We start from the raw sequence: 25,319 nt of genomic DNA on the forward strand, positions 1-25,319 counted from the left end.
GATAGAACTCTCTTCTTTAATATTTCCAAATAAATATAGAGGGGTAGTGGAATAAAGATGGCCAAACGTTTTTAGACTCCACCTCTAATGACAGGAGTAGCAATTTGCTCTCCCGTGGGGTGTAAACTGGCTTTGTGTCCCTCTTTGACCAGCAGAATAAGAAGTAAGTGTCACCATGTAACTTTTGAGGCTGGGTCTGAAGAAAGCTACAACTTTCCGATTCACACTCTTCCAAACACTCCTTTTTAAAATCCAAGCCACATGGAGAGGTCCTTGGAGAAGAACCAAAGCTCTCTGGTTGACAGCCCCAGCTAAGCTCCTATCCAACAAGCAGTCCTAGCTATTAGCTGTATAAATACCCCTCCTTGACATTTCAGCCCAGACAAGCCTCCAGATGAGATCATATGGGGCAGAAGGAATGCCCAGCTGAGCCCATTAACACACAGAATTGTAAGAAAATACAGATTGTGGTTGTTTCAAGCCACTGAATTTTGAGTGGTTTGCATCAAAACAAGAGGAAAATGAATTCTAGTTACTTTGGTATCTTGCCAAAGCAAAATTATGTGGCTAATTATCAGATATTCCTATGTTTACCTTTCAAAAAAACTCCACCTCTTCTTGTACAATCTAGTCATATATATTGAGTTTCTATGTTAGGGAACTAATTGGAATTTGTACATATCTCTTAATTGTATATATCACTTCAAAATGTATCTGAATAAGAAAGCTTTTTGTATTTGACAGCTCCCCCCAGTTTTCAAAGCTATTCCTATTATTTTTTCCCCAGAATTTTAGAATACGTGGGAACTGCTCTACTAAATGTTAAAAACGTAATGTTACAGTAATTAAAATATGGTTAACATAAGAGTAAATCAATAGAACTGAGTAGGAGACACTGATCAGAACCCCATTACATCCTAGAGTTTAGTTTGATAATAGTAGTAGTTGTAATACATGGTAACATGATTCTGAGAGAGGAGAAAGGAAGTAACTGGTCAGGCAAGCAGTTAGGGTGGGTCTTCTGTTGATTTCTTTCAAACAAAAGAACATCCCAAAAAATCAAGCGACTGGCACAGATAAGGGAACTTGCATGGGGCTTGCCTAAGACAGGCCCACAGCCACACAGATAAGAAAGGCTACACAGGCGAGTTTCCCAGACATGCCCTCAATGAAAAGTTTTGTACCCTGACACATGTACAGTAAGGGAAACAAAGCAAGATGGAGTAACTGAAGATAAGGGCCCACGTGTGCACTAGGAGGATGGGGTGGAGCTACCACAAATTCGCACCTTACACAAATAAGATGCCCAGCTCTCGTCAGTTTCCTATAAAAGCCTTTGCATTCAACTGTAAAAACAGTAACCCTCTTCTGGGTCCACCCTGCACAGCAGAGAGCTTTCTTCTTTCACTTATGAAACTTTTGCTCCAGTGTTACCCTTGGCGTCTGTGCTCCTTAACTTTCTTGGTCGTGAGACAAAGAACTTTGGGTGATACGTCGGGCTATGAGAGACTGCTACGTTGTGGTGCATTGGTGAGACATAGCAATTCAATAGATGTACCTAAGGTAACTGTAGACCTGTCTAGAAAAATGAAATTAAAAGCTCATCCCTATTATATATATCTCAAAAAGAAAAGTTCCAAATGGATTAAAAAGTAAATGTAAAAACAAACAAACAAAAAAGCCCTGCATGTCTGCTGCGCTGGTTGTTCCCATTCTTCCATCCCCACCCCTGATCTCTGATCTTCCCTGCCCTGTTCTGTGTTCTGGGGGTCTGTCCTCTGGCTTCAGGTTGGATTCACTCAATGGAAGGTACCAGCAAGACAGCAGAGGGTGGGAGGAAAGTGGAGTTTAGGAAATTCCTTCTCCAACTCTCATTGCTTCAGGTCCAGGTTCTGGCAGGGGCTGCCTCCTGCAGTGACTGCCTCTCTGATGAGACATTCCTCTCTTTCCTGGCTCCAGCCCACATTGGGCAAGTAGTTCCATTTTCTTTCCCTTATTCCTTCATGCTCTTGGGGGTAACGGCATCCCCCCTATTACAGGTATCTGGGTGTCTCACCATTTTTGTTCATCCTTCAGTCCTGCCCACATCTCTATAAATAATCACTTTATTATATCTTTTTAAAATCCAAGATAAGTATGCATTTTGTTTCCCTTTGGTACTCAGGGTGATGTATCAACCTCTATGTTCTTCTAGGGAAGACCTTTAAAACAAACAAAAAGACAACAACAAAAAAATAGCAAAACATCAAAGAAAACTTTTTTTTTTTTGAGACAGAGTCTTGCTCCGTTGCCCAGGTTGGAGTGCAATGGTGCAATCTCAATTCACTGCAGCCTCCGCCTCCTCAGATTCAAGTGATTCTCCTGCCTCAACCTCTTGAGTAGCTGGAATTACAGGAACACACAGCTATGCCCAGCTAATTTTTTTATTTTTAGTAGAGATGGGCTTTCGCCATGTTGGCCAGGGTGGTCTCGAACTCCTGACCTCAAGTGATCTGCCACCTCAGCCTCCCAAAGTGCTGGGATTGCAGGCATAAGCCACCACGCCTGGCCATGCCTGGTAATTTTGGTCAGTTTGCTTAACCCCTCTATGCCTCAGTTTCCTCATCACATATTCCTCATGTGATATGCTACCATCACATACAGTTGTTTGGAAGACCAAATGAGATGAAGGTGTAGAGTGAGCAACAAGTCTGGCTTGTGCAGGCCTGAGCAGTTTCTCAAGACACAAGACTTACAGTGCTAAAACTGGGACATCCCAGGCAACCTAGGAGAGTTGTCAAGTACTCAACACAATGTGTGGTACAGAGTATGAGTTCAATACATGTTAGTCATTATTTTATATATTTCAAATATGTATTTGAGCAAATTCCTAGTCATGTTTTTTATGTATCTTAATTAGACACATCTCTACCTTATTTAAAGACTAAAACATAATTTTAAAAAATTAAATGCTGCATTAGTGAATCAGTATCGCTTTTCTTTTCTAACATCTATTTGGTTATTTCTAAAATTCTATGATTCTGTCCTTTTTGGTTTTGTTTTGTTTGTTTTTGAGACAAAGTCTCACTCTCTTGCCCAGGCTCAAGTGTAGTGGTGCGATCTCGGCTCACTGCAGTCTCCACCTCCCAGGTTCAAGTGATTCTCCTGCCTCAGCCTCCCGAGTAGCTGGGATTACAGGCGCCCACCAGCATACCCAGCTAATTTTTGTATTTTCAGTAGAGATGGGGTTTTGCCATGTTAGCCAGGCTGGTCTCAAACTCCTGACCGCAAGTGATCTGACCACCTCATCCTCCCAAAGTGCTGGGATTACAGGCGTGAGCCACTGTGCCCGGCCAATTCTGTCTTTTTGTTGATTGCACTGTCTCTGTCTTCGCATGGCCACCTTCCCCCTGTCTGTCCCTGTGTCTTCACGAAGTGTTCTCTCCCTGTGTCTCTGTTTTCTTATTAGGATGCCAGTCACATTAGATTAGGGCCTACCTTAATTGGGTGTGACCTCATCTTAACTTGATTACATCCACAAAGGCCCTATTTTCAAACAAAGTCATATTCAGAGGTACTCAGGATTAGGATTTCCAACACACCTTTTTGGGGGACATAATTCAACCTGTAACACTGTGAAAGACCAGCTCAGTTTCTTAACAAAAATAATTGGGTTAGCATTCTTTACTTCTAAGGTCCTGCCCAAGCAGCCTGAACTTGTCCAGAAGCTTAATCTCATGCTTAGCATGTCCTGTCTCATATGCTACGTATCTCTAAAGATTTCCTCCAAACCAGTACAAACTCATGAAGACAGGCAGACAATGAGCCTCAAGTTATTCTTTTTTTAAAATAATAGCTTTATCAAGATATAATTTACATACCATAATTTACCCATTTGAAGTTCGCAATTTGATGGGTTTTAGTGTATCTACAGAGGTGGACAATATCACCACAATCAATTTCTGAACATTTCTGTTGCCTCAAAAGAAACCTTGGACCTACTAGCCGTCACTCCATTTCTCTTCAACCTCCCCTGTCTCCCCTACCCCCCAGCCATGGGCAACCACCAATCTAGTTTCTGTCTCTCTGAATTTCCCTATTTTGATCATTTCATGTAAATGGATTCATATAATATATGGCCTTGTATGTTTGGCTCAGGTCAAGTTATTCTTCGATTTTAAATGGGTGAAAGTCCAACATGTTGGTTGGATGAATGAGTAGGAACCTTTGCCCTGAAAATCACTTGCACCTTGTAATTATTGCAACATGGCCTCCCAAAGAGTTATCACAACGTTCCTGCATCACCTGGGCTTCAACAACTGATGACGATTGGGTTCTGCATGTGTAGATCAGATCCTATAATTACATCCAATGTTGTAGAACATGGGTGCTCTTCACCCCAAGGACCAGCTGGTCCACTCTGTTGTGGCTTCTCATTGGGCAGGGCCCTGCCTGACCTCCACCTCTCTTAAGGGAAGATGTGTCCACTTAGTGTTCAGCCTGGCCGAAGGTGCTCTGCAATGTGCACTCCCATCCTCCATCCCCGCTGAAGACCCATTTCTTGTGCAGGTGGATCCACATTCTTCCACCCATGAAGTGGTGTATTCTCTCATTTTGATTTTTCTTTTTGTATTTTTTTCTTCCACAAATGCCTACTTACCCTAAAGCTTTAAAAACTGAAAAGGCCACTCAGATGATCTTTTATTGGGCAAAGAAAATCAAATTCTATCCCTCCTTAGTGGTAAATAGAAAAACATGTGAGGCTACAAAACCAAACACTAGAAATAGGACAATTGCTGAATTCAACAAAATTCCATATATCATTTAGACACTTAGTTAACATTTGTTAACTATAGGACTTAACAAAATTACAGATATCCCGAAGGAATCAGACTAAATATAGGCTGACCCGGTAATTTTCCAACAGATGATAGTATCACTGTCTTTGAGAGACAAGGGAAAACTACATTTATACAAGTAATAATCATTTTTACCTGATTTATTCCATTCTTTTCTCCAAACATTATACAATGCTATATTTTATACATAACACGAAGAAAAAGATGTACTGTTTGTTTCAGAAGGGACATTCTGAAAGAAAAGAAATCACCATGTGTAGAAGGATATATTTTAACAGACCTTCTTTATTCCTTTTTTACTCACTGCTCATCACCATGGCATATATACTCCTATTTATATTTTTATTCCCTCTAGGATTGTTCCTAGATATTTGTAACTAGTTCTCTATACCTGTAAGTTTTCATTTGCCGAGCGTTATGTCTTCTTTTATTTTGAATTTTCTTCTTGTATTTTCCTCTTCCACAAGTGTGCTTTCATTCCTCCCTCCCCACACCATGCTTACTTTCTGTCAGCCTACTTCTCTTTCCTTCATTTTCTCTCTAGCATTTACTTCCTTCCAGTTTTTTGGTCTAGAGTCTTCAGTGCTTGTGTTATTTCTTGGCTGTATGATGTAGGATCTGTTATAGGATGACCAATCATCTGGTGAGCCCTATGCTAAAACCCCTCAGTCCTAGGCCAACTAGGATAGTTGATCACTCTATTTAACAAGTTACTTGGGGAAATAATATATTGACACTAACGTAGAGAGGACGAATAACTGGAATCAGTAGCATCCTGCTGTGTTGCTATTGCTTTTCGGTGAATAATTGTTGGAAAAGAATGCAAATGCAAATAAAATAAATAGCAGTTATAACCAGTTATTAGCAATATTCTAATGACCTGAGGAACCAGAGAAACCAAGTATGTGAGTAAAACAGAATTTGAAGATGAGTGTGAGAGACTGAGTTTGTCATTAGAGCCATCGTCTGTAAAGTTTGTGTGCAGCCTGAACCACTGTGTGCTGCTCTCCAGGAGAAAATAGGATGCCTTCTGCACTGAGGAGTTTGAGTTGGATAAAAACCATCGTGCTGACAATGTAGTCTACTCCAGAGTAACTGACAAAACAGGGGGAGACATTAAGGACGTAATAACATGGTTCTTCCTTCTCATGAGAAGCATTGTCAAAGCTGAGCAGTTGCACCAGTTTGAGTTACAGCATTGGGGAATTCCCCCCTGGAAGCTGAGTGGGAGCTCTACCAGGGGCTCAGTCTGTGTCTGTCACTTGTCTTCCTGCCCAGAGCTTATTAGAGAAGTAGGGGCTGTAATCCTTGGCCTAAAACACAGGCTTCACTACCCCTTTCATTCTACCATTAAAAGGGCCATTCCTCTTTCATCTTCAGATTGTCTTTGGACATGCCAATCTCCTTGGTAAGAGGTGATGCTATAATGTAAGTAATCCCTGCTAAGATGTTGTTGGGCCAGACGCCTGTTGGCTGCAATAGAGATAACACCATGTCCTAGAGACCAAAAAAAGAGACCAAGAGACAGTGAATGAGAGATAGTGCTTATATAGGGGACTTACATACAGGGATGGTCCAGTTATGCTGGGCTGGAGAGGAAAACTACTACCATTTGTAAAAAGCATGCAGCTTATATAGCATTTTCACTTAGCACCCTCTACCTAGCAACTTCCACTTAGCAACCTCCAGGTAACCCAAAACAAAGGGTCTCCATCCCCTGTATGGTCTGCATTCCAAGGGAAGGGCCAGGGGTTCAGATGTCCTTCATACATAAGGAGTGAATCTTCAGGTTGGCTGCTCCCAGTTTCCTTAGCCTGGAACTCTGAACACATATTCTTCTTAGACTATAAAGCCATTCTCAGTGTATTCTCAAGTTAAGTTACTGCTGTCAGGTGTGTCTGCCATACAGCTGATAACTGATGACTTAAGCTATTTTTAAAAGTCATATGAAGAAAGGATCAGTTATCCCTTCACTGTGAGATAGTATGTCCTGCTTTCAGAGACACACAATGATCATTTGAAAAATTTACTAAGACCATTCTGAATACATGAGAAATTATTTCATAATACACCCATTCTAGTGGAAAGCATGGGACTGTGAGATTATTGATGGATAAAGGAAATAGACTTTATGATTTCCAAGTAGTTATGTAGAAAGTCAGACTGAGCCATTCTTCCTTGCCTTTTTCATTTGGCAAACTTCCCTGAGCATTCACTGTGTCCTGAGCACCCTGCTTGGTATTGCAGATGAAAAAGATGGAAATAGTGCGATTCTTGACCTCAAGGCATTTATGCTAAGATTTCTAGAATAGAACATACATATGATCAAAGAACTGTAATGAGGGTTACAGGTGCTATTGTATAACCATATTCAGATCACAATGTAGGTACTAAGAAAGGTGTGGTCTGCTGAGAATGATGGTTTCCAGCTTCATCCATGTCCCTGCAAGGGACATGAACTCATTCTTTTTATGGCTGCATAGTATTCCATGATGTATATGTGCCACATTTTCTTTATCCAGTCTATCACTGATGGTCATTTGGGTTGGTTCCAAGTCTTTGCTATTATAAATAGTGCTGCAATATATATACATGTGCATGTGTCTTTATAGTAGAATGATTTATAATCGTTGGGTATATACCCAGTGAGGGGATGGCTGGGTCAAATGGTATTTCTGGTCCTAGATCCTTGAGGAATCGCCACACTGTCTTCCACAATGGTTACTTCTCTTTGAGCCAGGGGAGGGTGGCTGTGGTCTCTTTAATGGTCTAGCCTGCTACCTCTGGAGGGTAAGGTCTGTGACTGTGGTCACTTTATTCATCATGGTATCTCTACCATCTCGCACATAGTAGGTGCTTAGTGAGTAGTATTTAAATGAGCAAAAGCTGATGTTGTTAGGGGGCATGGTAGACATGAAGCAATGTAAGCAGTTTAGCCCAAGAGTCAAGGTCCTGCATGATCAGGCCCCGATTCCCTCACCAGCTTCATCTCCCGAGCACTGCTCACCTTCTGCCACGATGAACAGTTTGCGCTTTATCCTGGCTCAGTGGGGACCCATAGAAGAAGTTTAAGCAGGGCCATGATGTGATAAGCTTTGTGTTTTAGAAAGCTCTGGCTGCAGTGTGAAGGATGGACTACAGAGGGCAACTCTGGAGCTGAGAAGATCATTCAGCTCTGTAGTAGGTCAGGTGGGAAAAGGCACCTAAGAATCCCCTGGTGTTTGTCCAGGACCCACCCCAGGCCATTTAAATCAGAATCTCTGGTGATGGGATCCAGGCATCAGTAGTTTCTAAATCCTTCCAGATGATTCCAGTGAGAAACCAAGGCTGATAATCACTAGTGTGAATTAAGAGAGTTGCAGAATGGAAAGGGGGTTATAGATGCAAAGGCTGTTAGAGATAAGGGGACAGCATGCCTAGCTAACAGAGTAGGGCCAATGAAGAAAGGGGAGGAATTGAATTATTCACAAGTTCTGATTGGAGTCATTGAAAATGGGAAGTAAGGTGATCAACCTTCCCATTTTGCCAGGGACTATCATAGTTCTCTTACTGAAGATCTCTCATTCTGCAATAGTTCATTACTGACATGGCTTGGATCTGTGACCTCGCCCAAATCTCATGTCGAAGTGTAACCCCAATGTTGGAGGCAGGGCCTGGGGAGAAGTGATTGGATCATGGGGGCAGAATCCTCATGAATGGTTTAGCACCATCCACCCTTGGTACTGTATAGTGAGTGAATTTTCATGAGATCTGATCTCCCTCCTCGCTCTCCCTCCTGCTCTGATCATGTAAGATGTGCCTGCTTCCCCTTCCCCTTCCCCTTCCCTTTCCACCATGATTGTTAAGTTTCCTGAGACCTTCCCAGAAACAAATGCCAGTATCATGCTTCCTGTACATCATGTGGAACCATGAGTCAATTAGACCTCTTTTCTTTATAAATTAGCCAGTCTCAGGTATTTCTTTATAGCAGTGCAAAACAGACTAATGCAACAGGGAGGATGTTAGTACCATTCACCCAGATAGGCAATACAGGATCAGAGTGTAGTTGGGGGAAAGGTGACTAATTTTAAACATGGTAACAGCTGCTAAGTATTGGTGACTAAGGCCATTCTAAGCTCACAGCTGAGGATCAAATAAGTTAAATCCCCCACATTCTAAATTCCTAGAACCACAGCTGTTGGAGTGGGTCGGCCACACCCTGACAAGGCTTGCTAAGAGAAACCAGGAAGCAGAACCAGCACCAACATCTCTCATCCTAATATAAAGTGAGGCTGAAAGGCAGAAGGCTGTTGCCTTCTGCAGAAGTACAGTGCTCATTTAGGATGATTTATTCCCCAGAACAAGGGTAGGGGGTGGGTTGCCTCCCATCCTCAAAGCCAAGGGTAAGAGCTGTCAAGAGAACTACTCACAGGTTTGTAAGTATCTGATATGTGGTACCTGTCTGAACAGTGGAAGGATGCTAGGGTCACTGTCCAGCCCCTGTGCCACCACAGTAGAGGAAAAATTCGTTGGGAAGAGATGGCATAATGGGGGACTGCCAGGCAGGGCAGGGGTCAAAGCTGTCTTCACTTGAAGTCATGGTGTCCTGGAGGCTTGAAAGGTCGATTCCACAAAAGCCTGAAGACCCAGGAGTTGGTTGTGGTAAGTAGACCATATTTGGAGTCTTGGTCTTGTCTGGCTATGCTGCAATATTGGGCAAAGAGGGGCACACATCAGAGGAATGGGACATAAGGCCACCAGCTCAAGGGCTGGGCTTGAAGTTGAGAATGAATCTCTTATAAGGATCCCCTAGCATCTAGAGTTACTGGTTGGGAGCAAATCCCTTGTCTGATGATGTTGTCTTCCTTTATCTGTCCACACTGACACAAGGGCAATAAGCTGGGTCTCACAGGGCACCTCTCCCTTCCATTTTTTTCCTCCCTGGTCATTACCAGCAGGAGGTATGGTAGACTTACAAGTTGTGTGTGACCCAGGTCACATCTCTATTCTGCAGGGGATAGGAGAGGAGGAGAGAGCCATGCATTAGATATGAAACTAAAGCTTTACAATAAAATCATACATTGGATATGAAACTAAAGCTTTAAAATAAAATCATTGGATCTTAAGGATAGGGAATCTTTTTTTTTTTTTTTTTTTTTTTTTTTGAGACGGAGTCTCGCTCTGTCACCCAGGCTGGAGTGCAGCGGCATGATCTCAGCTCATTGCAACCTCTGCCTCCCAGGTTCAAGCAATTCTCCTGTCTCAGCCTCCAAAGTAGCTAGGACTACCCACCACCAGGCCCAGCTAATATTTTTTGCATTTTTAGTAGAGATGGAGTTTCACCATGTTGGCCAGGCTGGTCTTGAACTCCTGACCTCAGGTGATCCACCTGCCTCAGCTTCCCAAAGTGCAGGAGCCACTGCACACTGCCTTTTTTTTTTTTTTTTTTTTAACAGCTGGTAGTAACTATTATAATGACTAAAAGTGACCAAGACATGATATGGGGCTGAAATTATTAAGGAAGTCTGCTTTCCATAGAAAACAGGATTTTGACCCAGCAGTTACTGCCATGGTGTGGGCAACTTTATAGAGAGGCCAAGGTAATGAGAAACTGAAGCCTTCTACCAACAGCAAAGTAGACCCCCAGCCCGTTCAGATGTGACAGCTTGACTGCAACAGCATAAGAAACCCTGAGATGAAACCTGAAGCTAAGATACTCCTGGATTCCCGACCCCCACACATGGAGAGTTAATAGATGTTGTTTTAAGTTGCTAGTTTTGGGGTCATTTGTTATGCAACAATAGATAACCAGTAATTGTCCTGAGTTGGGCCAAGGGGACCAGAACTTTACATCAGACTCATTGATTAGTCATTGGATGCAGGCTGTGCTGGAAGGAAGCGTGACTCTGGACGAGGCCGTTTTCTTCAGTCAAGGCGGCCCACACAAGAAGGCGGTCAGCTGAAGGCTGTTTTTGGGCAACATTCACAGCAGCCAGGTGACCAAGTCCTTTATTGCTAAAGAGGGGGGATCTGGGCAGTTCATCAAGTGGTTAGTAGGAGGCTCCTGTGGGTCTCCTGAAAGAAGTTTCTCTACCCAATTAATCACTCTAGCCCAAAATGTCACCTGCCAAGGGAGAAACTGGAGTTTGAGGAGCCTGGGAGCCCTGCTTCATCTTCTATTTTCCTCTTGACCACTGGTCTCCTTTTAAATGGTGGTATTTCCCTGGTCTTTATCCTTGACTCCCTCCTACATCTGTAGGAGGAGACGTAGGGAGAGCAGTGTCCATCAAGTCAAGGAAGAGGAGGGCATTAGGAAGACAGTCGTGGTCAGTGAGTGTTCGCTGAATGTATTGGTTGGGGTCTAAGGTGAAACCAGACAGCACACACAAGGGGAGTGGTGAAAATAAGTTTAACAAAGGAATTCCTTACAGAATTGAGGTCAGGGGTGAGGGGCCCCAACAGGGACCACAGGACTCTTCCCAACCCTAGGCCTGAGGGTGTGAGCGCATGGAGTGTGGGCCGGCACTTGGAGAGGGCCATCTTCATGGAGAAATCTGACTGTCGGATGAAGCCATGGCCTTCAGAGAGGAACACAGGCTGGTACTGCCCATAAGTCAGCCTTGCAGGGCACACGGCAGGGTGAAGGAGGGCAGAAAGCTCATCTGCAAGGGCAATAATGAAAGGGGGTCAGCAGACAAGAGTTAGAAATGTTTGGTCGGGCGCGGTGGCTCACGCCTATAATACCAGCACTTTGGGAGGCCGAGGTGGGTGGATCATCCGAGGTTGGGAGTTCAAGACCAGTCTGGCCAAGATGGTGAAACCCCATCTCTACTAAAAACACAAAAATTAGCCAGGCATGGTGGTGGGCGCCTGTAATCCCCAGGTATTTGGGAGGTTGAGGCAGATAATTGCTTGAAACAAGGAGGCAGAGATTACAGTGAGCTGAGATCGTGCAGCTACACTCCAGCCTGGGCAACAGAGTGAGACTCCATCTCAAAAAAAAAAAAAAGAAATGTTCATGACTGATCACCCTCTTAATAGCAATGTAAAATGTGAATGTTTGGGTACACTACTAAACTTTAAGGATGATATCAGAGAAACTAGTACTCTTTTTCTGTAAGTATTCCTGGTGCCACTGACAGATCCTATCTAAACAGACCACTGGTCTGATTTGGTGGAGTATTAATTTCCTAGGAAATTATAAAGTTCCCTAGGACACTGTAATTAGCTGTGTCAGTGCTGACATGCCAGCTGTGATAGTGCACTACAGTTCTGCAAGATGTCACCATTGGGAATAACCAGCTAAAGGACACAAGCTATCTCTGTATTATTTCTTACGACTGCATGTGAATCTACAATCATCTCAAGATTAAAAATGTAATTAAAAATTCACTTATTCTACTTGAAGGAATTAAGAACATGCTATCCCAAAATATGCTGCTTTGGTATATTGGCTATTTTGAGTTTAGGGACTGAAAAAACAGCAGGACAAGAGGATCACTCGGCCCTTCCTTTTGTTTTTTTGAAAGCAAGAGATGAAATTCCCATGTGAAAGATGCCCTCCTTATACCAGAAAGAAGGTATTATTCTTATCGTCAAGGACAGGAGATCTGTGCTAATGAAACTTGTTAAACGAATCCTTGTTTTCCTAGTCATTTCTCTACCCAATTAACCACCCTAGCCCAAGTTCCTTTACCTTGTCACATTTTAATAATTTGTGACTCTTTGTCTAATTCAGTATAAGCATTCAATTCTGCATCTTTGAATCTTCATTTCCTTAGCCATGTAACATGTATATTACATTTGTGTGCTTTTCTCCTATAGATCTGTCTTCTGTCAATTTAATTCCTAGGCCCAACTGAAAAACCCTAAAAATGCAGAAGTCAAGTTTTACTCTCCCTACATGCTTATGAGAATTAAATGTGAGGCTTTAAACATCGATATAGAGTTCTCCAGTAATAACTGAACTACTTAGTATTCTAATTTTACCAGAATGAAATCTTTGAGTTACTTGATCTGCTATGACTTGAATTTTATTTCTGTCAAACCCGGCTGTCATTGCCTTGAATAGGAAGAATAAATCCAAGGGCCTGGGAGAGAGGCCTGAGACCTTGCAAAGCCAGTAAACAAAATCGTAAGTGGATCTGCCTCATGTGCACACAGGCTTTTATGTCTCCTGTTGATCTTGTGATAGAACTCCTCTGCATGGCGGGCTGTTCTCCTACAGACAGATTTGGAGATCTTACATGCTGTTGTTCTTGAACAGGCTTTTCAGTTCATAGAATTAACCAGCTCGTTTATCATCAGGACAAAGTAGTAATTTAAAAAATAAATCTACATTAATGGACTGTTTGGGGGGAACAACAGCTGCTCCAAGATCACAGAGGAGAAGGAGGTGTTAAAACACCTGATCCCAAAGATATTTCTAGATCAGAAGCTTGATGACTAATTCAACGCAAATGAGTGTGTTGGCCGCATAAATGTCTTCTTTTGAGAAGTGTCTGTTCATATCCTTCGCCAACTTTTTGATGGGGTTGTTTGATTTTTTCTTGTAAATTTAAGTTATTTGTAGATTCTGGATATTAGCCCTTTGTCAGATGGAAAGATTGTAAAAATTTTCTCCCATTCTGTAGGTTGCCTGTTCATTCTGATGTCGTTTCTTTTGATGTGCAGAAGCTCTTTAGTTTAATGAGATCCCATTTGTCAATTTTGGCTTTTGTTGCCATTGCTTTTGGTGTTTTAGTCATGAAGTCTTTGCCCATGCCTATGTCCTGACTGGTATTGCCTCGGTTTTCTTCTAGAGTTTTTATGGTTTTAGGTCTAACATTTAAGTCTTTAATCCACTTGAATTAATTTTTGAATAAGGTGTAAGGAAGGGATCCAGTTTCAACTTTCTACTTATAGCTAGCCAGTTTTCCCAGCAGTACCATTTATTAAACCCCTGTTGTTTCTGTCAGGTTTGTCAAAGATCAGATGGTTGTAGATGTGCGGTGTTATTTCTGAGGCCTCTGTTCTGTTTCATTGGCCTCTGTTCTGTTCCATTGGTCTAGATCTCTGTTTTGGTACCAGTACCATGCTGTTTTGGTTACTATAGCCTTGTAGTATAGTTTGAAGTCAGGTAGTGTGATGCCTCCAGCTTTGTTCTTTTTGCTTTGGATTATCTTGGCAATGTGGGCTATTTTTTGGTTCCATATGAAATTTAAAGTAGTTTTTTCCAATTCTGTGAAGAAAGTCATTTGTAGCTTGATGGGGATGGCATTGGATCTATAAATTACCTTGGGCAGTATGGCCATTTTCATGATATTGATTCTTCCTATCCATGAGCATGGAATGTTCTTCCATTTGTTTGTGTCCTCTTTTATTTCATTGAACAGTGGTTTGTAGTTCTCCTTGAAGAGGTCCTTCACATCCCTTGTAAATTGGATTCCTAGGTATTTTATTCTCTTTGAAGCAATTGTGAATGGGAGTTCACTCATTATTTGGCTCTCTGTTTGTCTGGTATTGGTGTATAGGAATGCTTGTGATTTTTGCACATTGATTTTGTATCCTGAGACTTTGCTGAAGTTGCTTATCAGCTTAAGGAGATTTGGGGCTGAGATGATGGGTTTTTCTAAATATACAATCATGTCATCTGCAAACAGGGACAAGTTGACTTCTTCTTCTCCTAATTGAATACCCTTTATTTCTTTCTCCTGCCTGATTGCCCTGGCCAGAACTTCCAACACTTTGTTGAATAGGAGTGGTGAGAGGGGACATCCCTGTCTTGTGCCAGCTTTCAAAGGGAATGTTCCAGTTCTTGCCCATTCAGTATGATATTGGCTGTGGGTTTGTCATGAATAGCTCTCATTATTTTGAGATACGCCCCATCAATAGTTTATTGAGAGTTTTTAGCATGAAGGGCTGTTGAATTTTGCATCTATTGAGATAATCTATTGAGATAATCATGTGGTTTTTGTCTTTGGTTCTGTTTATATGCTGGAATACATTTATTGATTTGCATATGTTGAACCAGCCTTGAGTCCCAGGGATGAAGCCAACTTGATCATAGTAGATAAGCTTTTTGATGTGCTGCTCGATTTGGTTTGCCAGTATTTTATTGAGGATTTTTGCATTGATGTTCATCAGGGTTATTGGTCTAAAATTCTCTGTTTTTGTTGTGTCTCTGCAAGGCTTTGGTATCAGGATGATGCTGGCCTCATAAAATGAGTTAGGGAGGATTCCCTCTTTTTCTATTGATTGGAATAGTTTCAAAAGGAATAGTACCAGCTCCTCTTTGTACCTCCGGTAGAATTCGGCTCATCATCACTGGCCATCAGAGAAATGCAAATTAAAACCACAATGAGATACCATCTCACACCAGGTAGAATGGTGATCATTAAAAAGTCAGGAAACACAGGTGCTGGAGAGGATGTAGAGAAATAGGAACACTTTTTTACACTGTTGGTGGGACTATAAACTAGTTCAACCATTGTGGAAGACAGTGTGGCGATTCCTCAAGGATCTAGAACTAGCCCAGCCATTCCATTACTGGGTGTATACCCAAAGGATTATAAATCATGCTGCTATAAAGACACATGCACATATATGTTTATTGCAGCACTATTCACAATAGCAAAGACTTGGAACCAACCCAATTGTCCATCAATGATAGACTGGATTAAGAAAATGTGGCACATATACACCATGGAATACTATGCAGCCATAGAAAAGGATGAGTTCATGTCCTTTGTAGGGACATAGATGAAGCTGGAAACCATCATTCTGAGCAAACTATCTCTAGGACAGAAAACCAAACACCGCATATTCCCACTCATAGATGGGAATTGAACAATAAGAACACTTGGACACAGGGTGGGGAACATCACACACCGGGGCCTATTGTGGGGTGTGGGGACGGGGGATTGATAGCATTAGGAGATATAACTAATGTAAATAATGAGTTAACACCAACATGGCACATGTATACATATGTAACAAACCTGCACATTGTGCACATGTACCCTAGAGCTTAAAGTATAATAAAAAAAATTGAAATTATAAAATATATGTAAATAAAATAAAATAAAATGAGTGTGTGGAATATGTAAAGTCTCCAGGTACGTTTTTACCCCCAGATTATTTTTTTTTCCCACAAACAATACATGGGACTGGGAGTGGTGGCTCATGCCTGTAATCCTAGCACTTTGGCGGCTGAGGTGGGAGGATCGCTTGAGCTCAGGAGTCAAGACCAGCCTGGGCAATATGGTGAGACCCCATCTCTTTAAAAATAATAATAATAATAATAATAGATTGGTAGGCTAAAGTTACAGAACAAATATAATTCTTGGTCCTATATACAAAACAACCCTCAGTGCTCTTTATTCATCTCCTTGAAGATCAAAGTTTAAGTAGTTTTATTTTAGGGTAGGATGTGTTTCATGCAGCATTAATTTTTTAATTTCATGCAGCATTAATTTTTTATTAATTAAATTAATTATAAATTAAATTAATTAATTATAAATTAGATTAATTAATTTTAAATTAAATTTAATTAATTAATTTTAAATTATTTAAATTAATTAAATTCATTAATTTAATTTTCATGCAGCATTAATTTTTTTTTAAACATATAACTGATGAAGTCAGGACTGAAATTTTATTCGTCTCCTCATATGAAAGTACTATCAGTAGCTTATTAAACAGCACTAGACCAGGAAATACAAGGGCATTATAATGAATAATTCTAAGCTCATTGTGATCTCAGTGAACAGGTTCAGATTCAGCACAATGTTAGAACCGACGTTTATTAACATTGATGGCACGAAGTATATATCTAATCCATTCTAATGGAGTCATTATTTAGTGTGGCACTGCACCGCCAAATGCAGCCATGTTTGTGGAAAGACAGGAAGTTGTTACAGGGCCAGGAGCAGTGGCTCACACCTGTAATCTCAACACTTTGGGAGGCCAAGGTGGGAGGATTGCTTGAGCACAGGAGTTTGAGGCTAGCTTGGGCAACATAGTGAGACCTCATATCTCTAACAACAAAAAAAAAAAAAATAGAAAAAATAAAAAATAGGAAGTCTTGACAACATAATTTTACACCAGAAAATGTACTATCAAGACCCATAGACAATGTAAACATGGTTCCTTTTCTAGGCATGCACACTTATACCTTTGTCATCTAAGAAAGATGAAGGTCTAAGGCAGAAACACACCTCCTTTATTAAATAAAATGTCTTATTACATCAGATCCCTTAAATTATCCCACTAATTACATTTAAATAAAAAATGTGGGGACAAATTAGATTTAATCGAATTAAAACAAAGTTTCTAACACAGCTAGATGGCTGTTTTGCTAGAATCTGTTTAGCTGTAAATTCCATTTAGAGTTGTTAATAGTATTTCTCTTTAACTCTTTAACCTGCCCATCATTATGGTGAATTGTCAAATGTCCTACAAGGTGGAATAAACATTCTTGGACCTCTTCTCAGGTCAGGCATTATTGGAAATTTCCCCTTTTCATTTTACTATTATTTTTAAGACAGTCTCACTCTTTCGCCCAGGCTGGAATGCAGTGGTGCAATCTCAGCTCACTGCAACCTCTGCCTCTCAGGTTCAGGCGATCCTCCCACCTCAGCCTGTACAGTAGCTGGGATTACAAGTGTGCGCCACTATGCCTGCCTAGTTCTTTTTATCTTTTTCCTTTTTTTTTTTCTTTTTGAGGCAGAGTCTCACTCTGTTACCCAGGCTGGAGTGCAGTGGTGCGATCTCGGCCCACTGCAACCTCCACCTCCCGATTTCAAGCGATTCTTCTGCCTCAGCCTCCCAAGTAGCTAGGACTACAGGCGCCCACCACCACGCCCAGCTAATTTTTTTTTTTCTTGTATTTTTAGTAGAGACGGAGTTTCGCTATATTGGCCAGGGTTCATGTGATCTGCCCGCCTTAGTCTCCCAAAGTGCTGGGATTACAGGCATGAACCACTGTGCCCAGCCTAAGTTTCCCTTTTTTATTTACCAGTCCTGAGCTGGGTTCATAACCTGAAGTAAGTCCTTGCTGTGTAATTGTGTCATGTTGATGAAATCATATGACTTTGCCAAGCTTCAATTTCCTCATCTGTAAAATGAGGATAATGTTGCAGAATTCAGAGGTAACATATAAGGCACCTAGCACAGAACCTGCCCACAGTAGGCCCTAAATCAGTGGTAGTCGACATCAAATAAAGCTGATTAACCAGCTTGATTTGAAATTTATTTCTACTTTAGATAATTTCACAGTAAGTCTGAGACATGCTGTAACAGATTTTCTTGCCTCTCCGTGATAAACGTAAATGAAGCAAAACGAAAGCTTGTGGCTTTTCAGATAAAAGACTAGGTAGTGACCTCTAGTGGTAAACAGACAAAATGCCTAAAGGCGATTGATATATTTTCTCTCCTACTTAGGATGCAGCCTGAAATTGGTCACAGAAGTGCAATGTAAAGCTATGAGATCAAATGGAATTAATACTTGGATAAGAATTTAGCCTTCATGACATGCTGTAACACAATGAAATAAAGGAAAATGTCCTTGCCTTCTATTATGCCAAAATTGCAGTTTAATCATATGAGCAACAAAAAATCAGGGCCAGGCAAAGTAGCTCATGCCTGTAATCCCAGCATTTTGGGAGGCCAAGGCAGGCAAATCACTTGAGCCCAGGAGTTTGAGACCAGCCTGGGCAACATGTGAAACCCTGTTTCTACTAAAAATGCAAAAATTAGCCTAGCCAGGCATGGTGGCATGTACCTGTGGTCTCAGCTACTTCGGGGGCTGAGGTAGGAGGATTGCTTGAGCCTGGGAGGTTGAGGCTGCAGTTAGCCATGATCACACCCCTGCACTCTAACCTGGGTGACAGAGCAAGACATTGTCTCAAAAAAAAAAAAATCAGAGCCAGAAAAATATCATATTTGATTTTTGACAAATATCAGCCATTTTGATTCATTTTTGCACAAATGACCAGATGTTACATTAAAATTTACTTCAGTAGTACCTTAAGTGGAATTAAAAACTTCTTTCCAAGTATACAGAGTTGTTTATAATGGATCATTTTACAGAACTTCTGATATTGTAGTAAAAAGAAAATGTGCTGTCGGATCTTCTCTGATGACATTCTCTAAGCACTAGTTATTACTTATAGAGCTTGCCTTCACTGGACATTAGCAGGGCTAGTTCCCATCCAGCTTCTGAACTCCTACAATCCCCATTTCTACCAACATTACTATCCCTGAAATTCAGTCAGTGCAGTACAGGATGGTGGTTAAGAGCGTGAACTCTGATCCCAGCTTTACCATTTGTTGGCTATGTGAGCTTAATGCCTCAGTTTCTTCATCTATAAAACATCAGTGTTAATACCAGCTACCTCATAGGTGGTTCTCATGGTGGATTAAGCTAACATATAGACAGTGATTAGAACAGAGCCTGGAATTATTATTGAGCAGCTGTTACACACCTACACCATGCTAGGGACTATGGAGAAAGCATCAGAAGCTTAAAATCTAGGCCCTGTCCTCAAGAGTTTATGGAAAAATTTTGCTAGAGGAGTAGGTCTTTATTCCACTTGTTGGTTTGCAGCAGGGGGACCTTTTTTTTTCTTTTTTCTTTTAAACATACCCCTGGCTTCTTATGCCCCTATTCTTGTTCTCCTGCAAGATGTGGGGCAACTTTCTTGGAGTGAAGTGGCATTGGATGCAATCCCACACGGAAAAGGACACATATTTTTTAATGCAGTTAGGAAGTATGTTTGGCCCTTACTCTATAGTATAGTATATCCTTCAATCTGCCTCCATCAATAATAAAGGTAATAACCTGGGTTCTGGGTGTCAACTACCTGTTATGGTTCATTTTTTTCAGAACTCAGAAGTGGTGAACTATTTACTGAGGAGACACTTAGAGACCCCACAGAACACAAGAGCCATTCAGTGCCAACTTCTATGGTGTGAACCTACTATAAAAACATTTCCAGAAATGAGAATTTGGTGTAGACTGAAGCAACAGGAATCAATTTCATGGAAGTGGGACTTAAGCTGGTTCTTGAAGAATGAGATAGAATTTGGATGGGGAGAAGGAGGAAAAACAAGAGCCCTTCTGCAAGCAAGCAATTTTTTTGAAGTTTGTACTTCTATATAATTGAAATATATAAAATATTGATTAAAATTAGTTATATTCCTGTTTGACACATGGTGACCTAGCCAGGCTACAGCGGAGAAATAGGTGACATAGGTACTCGCTGCCTGATTTTTTAGTATTATGTGACCCAATTGCCAGGAATGTTCTAAGCACTTTGCACATATTGAGTCACTTACTCCTTACAACTGTTTGGCATAGACATCATCTCCCACTTTGCAGCTGACGTCACTGAAGCATAGAGAGTAGTTATCAGCCTAATGTCACACTGCCGGTAAGAGACAGAACTGGGGTTCGAACCCAGGTAGTTTGACCCTGCATCCCATTCTCTTGCATCATTCAGCTTTATGATTTCTCAGTCCAAGGGAAGAGGTTGGGTGGTCTCTCTTGTGAAGGAAACCAGTGAAGAAACCAGAGTGATGGCTTGGACTTTGGAGGCTGCCACATGAAGCTGGGAGGTAGCAGGGGCTCATCAATGGAGGAGTTGGAAAGCCAAGCACAGGAACTTGACTGTGGAGAAAGAAAAAGAAGATTCGTCTTTCCGTGTTCCTGATGGAGAACAATTCCATACTGTTCCTTGCATGAATTCCAAAGATTTCAAGGGTTCCAGTTTGGTAGACTGGACATTATGTACATATGAGAAGAGAGTACAACAAAAACAGAATTGGACCCTCTATGCATCCTCTGAGTTGCTGCTGGGAAAGCACGTAGCTGAAAGTGGAAACGTGTTCTCTTGTCCTTTTTTTCCAAGCACCTGCCTAGAAGACAAGCAAGGCCGGAGGTATGAATTTGAGGTTTCACCTATATTTGAGAGCTGAAACCACAAAATGTAAAACTCCCTGGGAAAAAAAGTCACTAAAGAAGCAGAAGAGAAACACCGACAGAGGAGGGCATATGGGCAGCACGGTGCTGTGGAGGTTACTCTCTGCATAATTTAAGAAATTCCCAGTCAGCTACTTCAAAGAGGTGGTAGAAGATGAGAACTGGGATGAAGCCAGGAAATCTAACAATGAGCCTAAGAATGTTGAAGAGAGGAAATGAAACTTGGCTCTGCCCTTATGATGCTATTGCACAGGGTCAAAAAAGGCATGTCTGGTTTACGTGAGCCTCCTCACTGTTTCCCACCCTCCCGGGACATAGGGCCTCTTTCAAGTTGGCTGGGATGGGCATGGGGGTGAGGACCTGAGTCCTCAAGTTACAAAATTGAATTCCTTTTTATGCATTAGGCTTTGCTCCTTGGCACCACACCTTATCCCTCTCCCATGGGCTCTTCACACCCCTCCTACTCTCCTGATCTTTGATATTCCCTCTGCTGTCAGCTGGATTTGCCCATGTCACAGGCAGTTCAGTTCCTGGTGACCACCCCTGTCCAGCTGTGACCTTCAAGAGAGGCCCTGACCCGTGTCTCTGTCAGCTCCCGCCTGACCCCAGTTTGGATTGTCCCACTCCTTCCAGGAAGCATTAGCCTCTCCTCCTTGCCTCTTCTGGCTCCTTAGAGCTACTCTGCCACCCCCAAATTACCTTGGAAAAGGTTAGCTCTGCCCACAGTCTTGTTACTTTGTGCATCTGCTGGCCTTCTGCTCACCCCACAGGCAGGGTGGTAGACGCACAGCAAGGTGACCCCCAGGGAGTCCTGCCCTCGTGTAGTCCCTTCCCCTGAGTGCTGGTAGAATCTGTGATTTGCTTCTAACCACAAGAATATGGCAAAGTTGATGAGATGCGTGATATGATTTTATATATGTATATATATGTGTGTGTGTGTATGTGTGTATATATATATATATGTGTGTATATATATATGTAAAGCATGAAAGTAATAGTTCCTGGCTCATAACTCCCATAGCCCTCTTGTTATAGCCCTTTTGTTATAAGGTTGGAGCATTTTAGGCCTCAGGAACAGGCCTCAGGAAACAATCTCTCTCTCTCTGAACTTCTTTCCTCCTTTTACCTGTCCAAGGCAAGTCAAAAGACCCTCATTCCAGAAAGAATCCTGCCCCATACTCTGAAGGAAGGAATGTTGCACAGAGAGGCCAACAAGAATCTGAGCAGGTGGGTCTTACTGGGTTTCCCCACTCAGCCTATTTGTAGGAAATCATACCCTTTTTGTCCAATCACATTTCTGCACCATTGTCAATCATGCCTATGTAATGAAGTCTCCTTTAAAACATAAGAGGACCGGGCAGGGTGGCTCATGCCTGTAATGCCAGCATTTTGGGAGGCCAAGGCAGGTGAATCCCTTAAGCCCAGGAGTTCAAGACTAGCCTGGGCAACAGGTGGAACCTGGTCCTACAAAAATTACCAAAAATAGCCAGGTGTGATGGTGGGTTCCTGTAAGTCCTAACTACCTGGGAGGCTGAGGTGGGAGGATTGCTTAAGCCCAGGAGGTTGAGGTTGCAGTGAGCTACAGTTGCACCACTGCACTCTAGCCTGGGTGACAGGGTGAGACCCTGTCAAAAAACAACCCCACAACTGCTCCCGCACAACAACTCCACCACACACAAGAGGACAGGGTTCAGAGAGCTTCTGAATAGATGACCACGAGGAGGTTCCTGGAGGGTGGTATACCTGGAGAGGGCCTGCAAGCTTTGTACCCCTTTCCCTTTCCCTTGCCCTACACACTTCTTCATCTATATTCTTTGTAATACCCTTTATAATAAATGAGTAAATGCAAGTAGGTGTTTCCCTGAGTTCCGTGAGCCACTCTAGAAAAATCAGTTGAATCCTGCTGGACGCAGTGGCTCACGCCTGTAATCCCAACACTTTGGGAGGCCAAGGTGGGTAGATCACCTGAAGTTAGGCATTAGGGACCAACCTGGCCAACATTGTGCAACCCCTCTCTAATAAAAATATAAAAACTTGCTGGGTGTGGTGGTACACCCTTGCAATCCCAGTTACTTGGGAGGCTGAGGCAGGAGAATCGCTTGAACCTGGGAGGCGGAGGTTGCAGTGAGCTGAGATCTGGCCACCGCACTCCAGCCTGGGAGACAGTGCGAGACTTCATCTCAAACAAATGAAATGAAATGAAATGAAATAAAATGAAAATTAATTGAAACCAAAGAGGGGGTTGTGGGAACCCCAACTTAAATCTGGTCAGCCAGAAGTTCCAGACGCTTGGACTGGTGATTGGTGGGATTGAGCCCTCAACCTGTGGGATCTGACAAAATCTCCAGGTAGACAATGTCAGAACTGAACTGGAGGACACTCAGCTGGTGTCCACTGCAGGATCTATTGTTTACTTGCTGGTGGAGAGAAATCCCCACATATTTTCGGGTCATAGAAGTCTTCTGTGTTTATTGTGTTGATATGAGTAGAGGAGTTTGACTTGAGAGTTTTTTCCAAACAGGATATCATTCCCTTGATCACATTTCATTATACAAGACTGTCTAAGCTAACTAGAGAGACTTTCTTGCTGGCTCTGAAGATACGAACTGCCATGTTGTAAGAGGGTCATGTGACAAGGAACTGTGGGTGGCTTCCAGGAGCTGATGGCAGCCCCAAACAACAGCCAGCAAGCACGGGGCACAGTGGCTCATGCCTAGAAGCCCAGCACTTTGGGAGGCTGAGGCGGGAGGATCACTCAAGACCAGGAGCCAGCCTGGGCAACATAGTGAGACCTGTCTCTACAAAAAGTACAAAAATTAGCAAGATGGAGTAGCCTGTGGGTGTGGTCCAAGCTACCTGGGAGGCTGAGGCAGAAGGAACTCTTGAGCCCAGGAGGTTGAGGCTGCAGTGAGTGAAGGTCACACCAATGTACTCCAGCTTGGGCAACAGAGTGCGATTTTATCTCTCAAAACAACAAAACAACCAGCGAGGAAATGGAGACCTTTGTTTTACGATGCAAGAAATCCATGCCTGGACTCCTGACCCACTATGAGAAAGTGTGAGATAATAGATGTGTGTATATTTTAAGCTGCTAAGTTTAAAGTAAAACATTGCACAGCAATAGACAACAATAAAGGCAGGCAGAATAGATGCACTTGTGAGAGGCTTGGCAATGCAAAGAAATCCAGAAAAGAGTAGCATTTTTCAAAGATCTTTTAAGATAGGACTTTATAGACTGTCCCAGCCCATGTTACCATATGTATATAATCTTCCTATATAAATATCATGATTATGTTTCAGAGAAGATATTTGTGTCAGGCTCCCACCAAGAATCAGAAACCATAATGATTACTAGAAATAGGAGGATGTAATATACATAACTCATTATATAGGTGACAGAAACAGATGAAAAGCCAAACAGAGGACAGTGAGGCAACCCAGAGATTAGCAGCAACAGGAAGCCACTTTTACTCAATTCTAGCGTGCTAGAGGGAAGAGACAGTGTTAGCAAAACTCAGAGGTAAGTTTTGCCCAGCAGAAGCTGGTAATGGTGGGCTCAATGTCCAGGGAAGACTGGACAATGAAGAGACGCTGCTGCTAGAGTCTGAATAGGGCTGGGGAGATACTCTCACTTTTCCCTTCCTCCCAGTCTACAATGTCCCTGCAGAACCTACCAGTGGCCAAGCCCCGCTGAACATTAGCTGGCAGGGGAGCCTGGGAAATACAGCCAACAGGGGTCAGGCCCTGCATGAGCTGAGTTTTGTCCCCAAAAATTCACATGTTGAAGCCCTAATCTCCAGTAGCTCAGAATGTGACTGTACTTGGAGATAAGGTTCCAGGGTCTGAATGTTTGTGTCCCCCTCCTAGAATTCATATAGTGAACCTAATCCCCAGTAGGATGGCATTGGGAGGTGGAGTGAAGCCTTTAGGGGGTGATTAGACTGCAAAGGCGCCATACGTGAACAGGATTAGTGCCTTTATGAAAGGAGCCCCAGAAAGCTGCCTTGCCCCTTCCACCATGTGAGGACACAGCAAGAGGGCACCATCTATGAACCAGGAATTGGGCTCTCACCAGACCAAATCTGCCAGTGACTTGATCATGGACTTCTCAGCCTCCAGAATTGTGAGAAATAAATTTCTATTACTGATGGTTAACCAGTCTATGGTATGTTTTTATAGCAGTGTGAACAGACTAAGAAATTTGGCCTTTAAAGAGGTGATTAAGTTAAATTGAGGCTGTTAGGATGGGTCCTAATTTGATATAACTGGTGTCCTTATCAGAAGAAGAAATCTGGGCTGGACTTGGTGGCTGATGCCTGTAATCCTAGCACTTTGGGAGGCTGAGGCGGGTGGATTACCTGAGGTTAGGAGTTCGAGACCAGCCTGTGCAACATGGTGAAACCCCGTCTCTACTAAAAATACAAAAATTAGGTGGGCGTGGTGGGGCATGCATCAGTCCCACCTACCTGGGAGGCTGAGACAGGAGAATTGCTTGAACCCGGGAGGTGGAGGTTGCAGTGAGCCAAGATCATCCCATTATA

At 42.4% G+C, this 25,319-nt stretch overlaps 1 long non-coding RNA gene across 1 annotated transcript; it reads left to right on the forward strand.

The window, feature by feature from the left end:
- The first annotated feature begins 9,060 nt into the window (after positions 1-9,060).
- On the forward strand, positions 9,061-24,930 carry LOC141406995 (uncharacterized). The gene is made up of 4 exons (XR_012413662.1): positions 9,061-9,479; positions 19,684-20,737; positions 21,914-22,005; positions 23,300-24,930. It is a non-coding gene; the product is annotated as an uncharacterized lncRNA (long non-coding RNA).
- Positions 24,931-25,319: the final 389 nt, after the last annotated feature.

The sequence above is a fragment of the Macaca fascicularis genome, chromosome 6, assembly GCF_037993035.2.
Source record: "Macaca fascicularis isolate 582-1 chromosome 6, T2T-MFA8v1.1".
In the NCBI taxonomy this organism is placed as follows: Eukaryota; Metazoa; Chordata; class Mammalia; order Primates; family Cercopithecidae; genus Macaca; species Macaca fascicularis.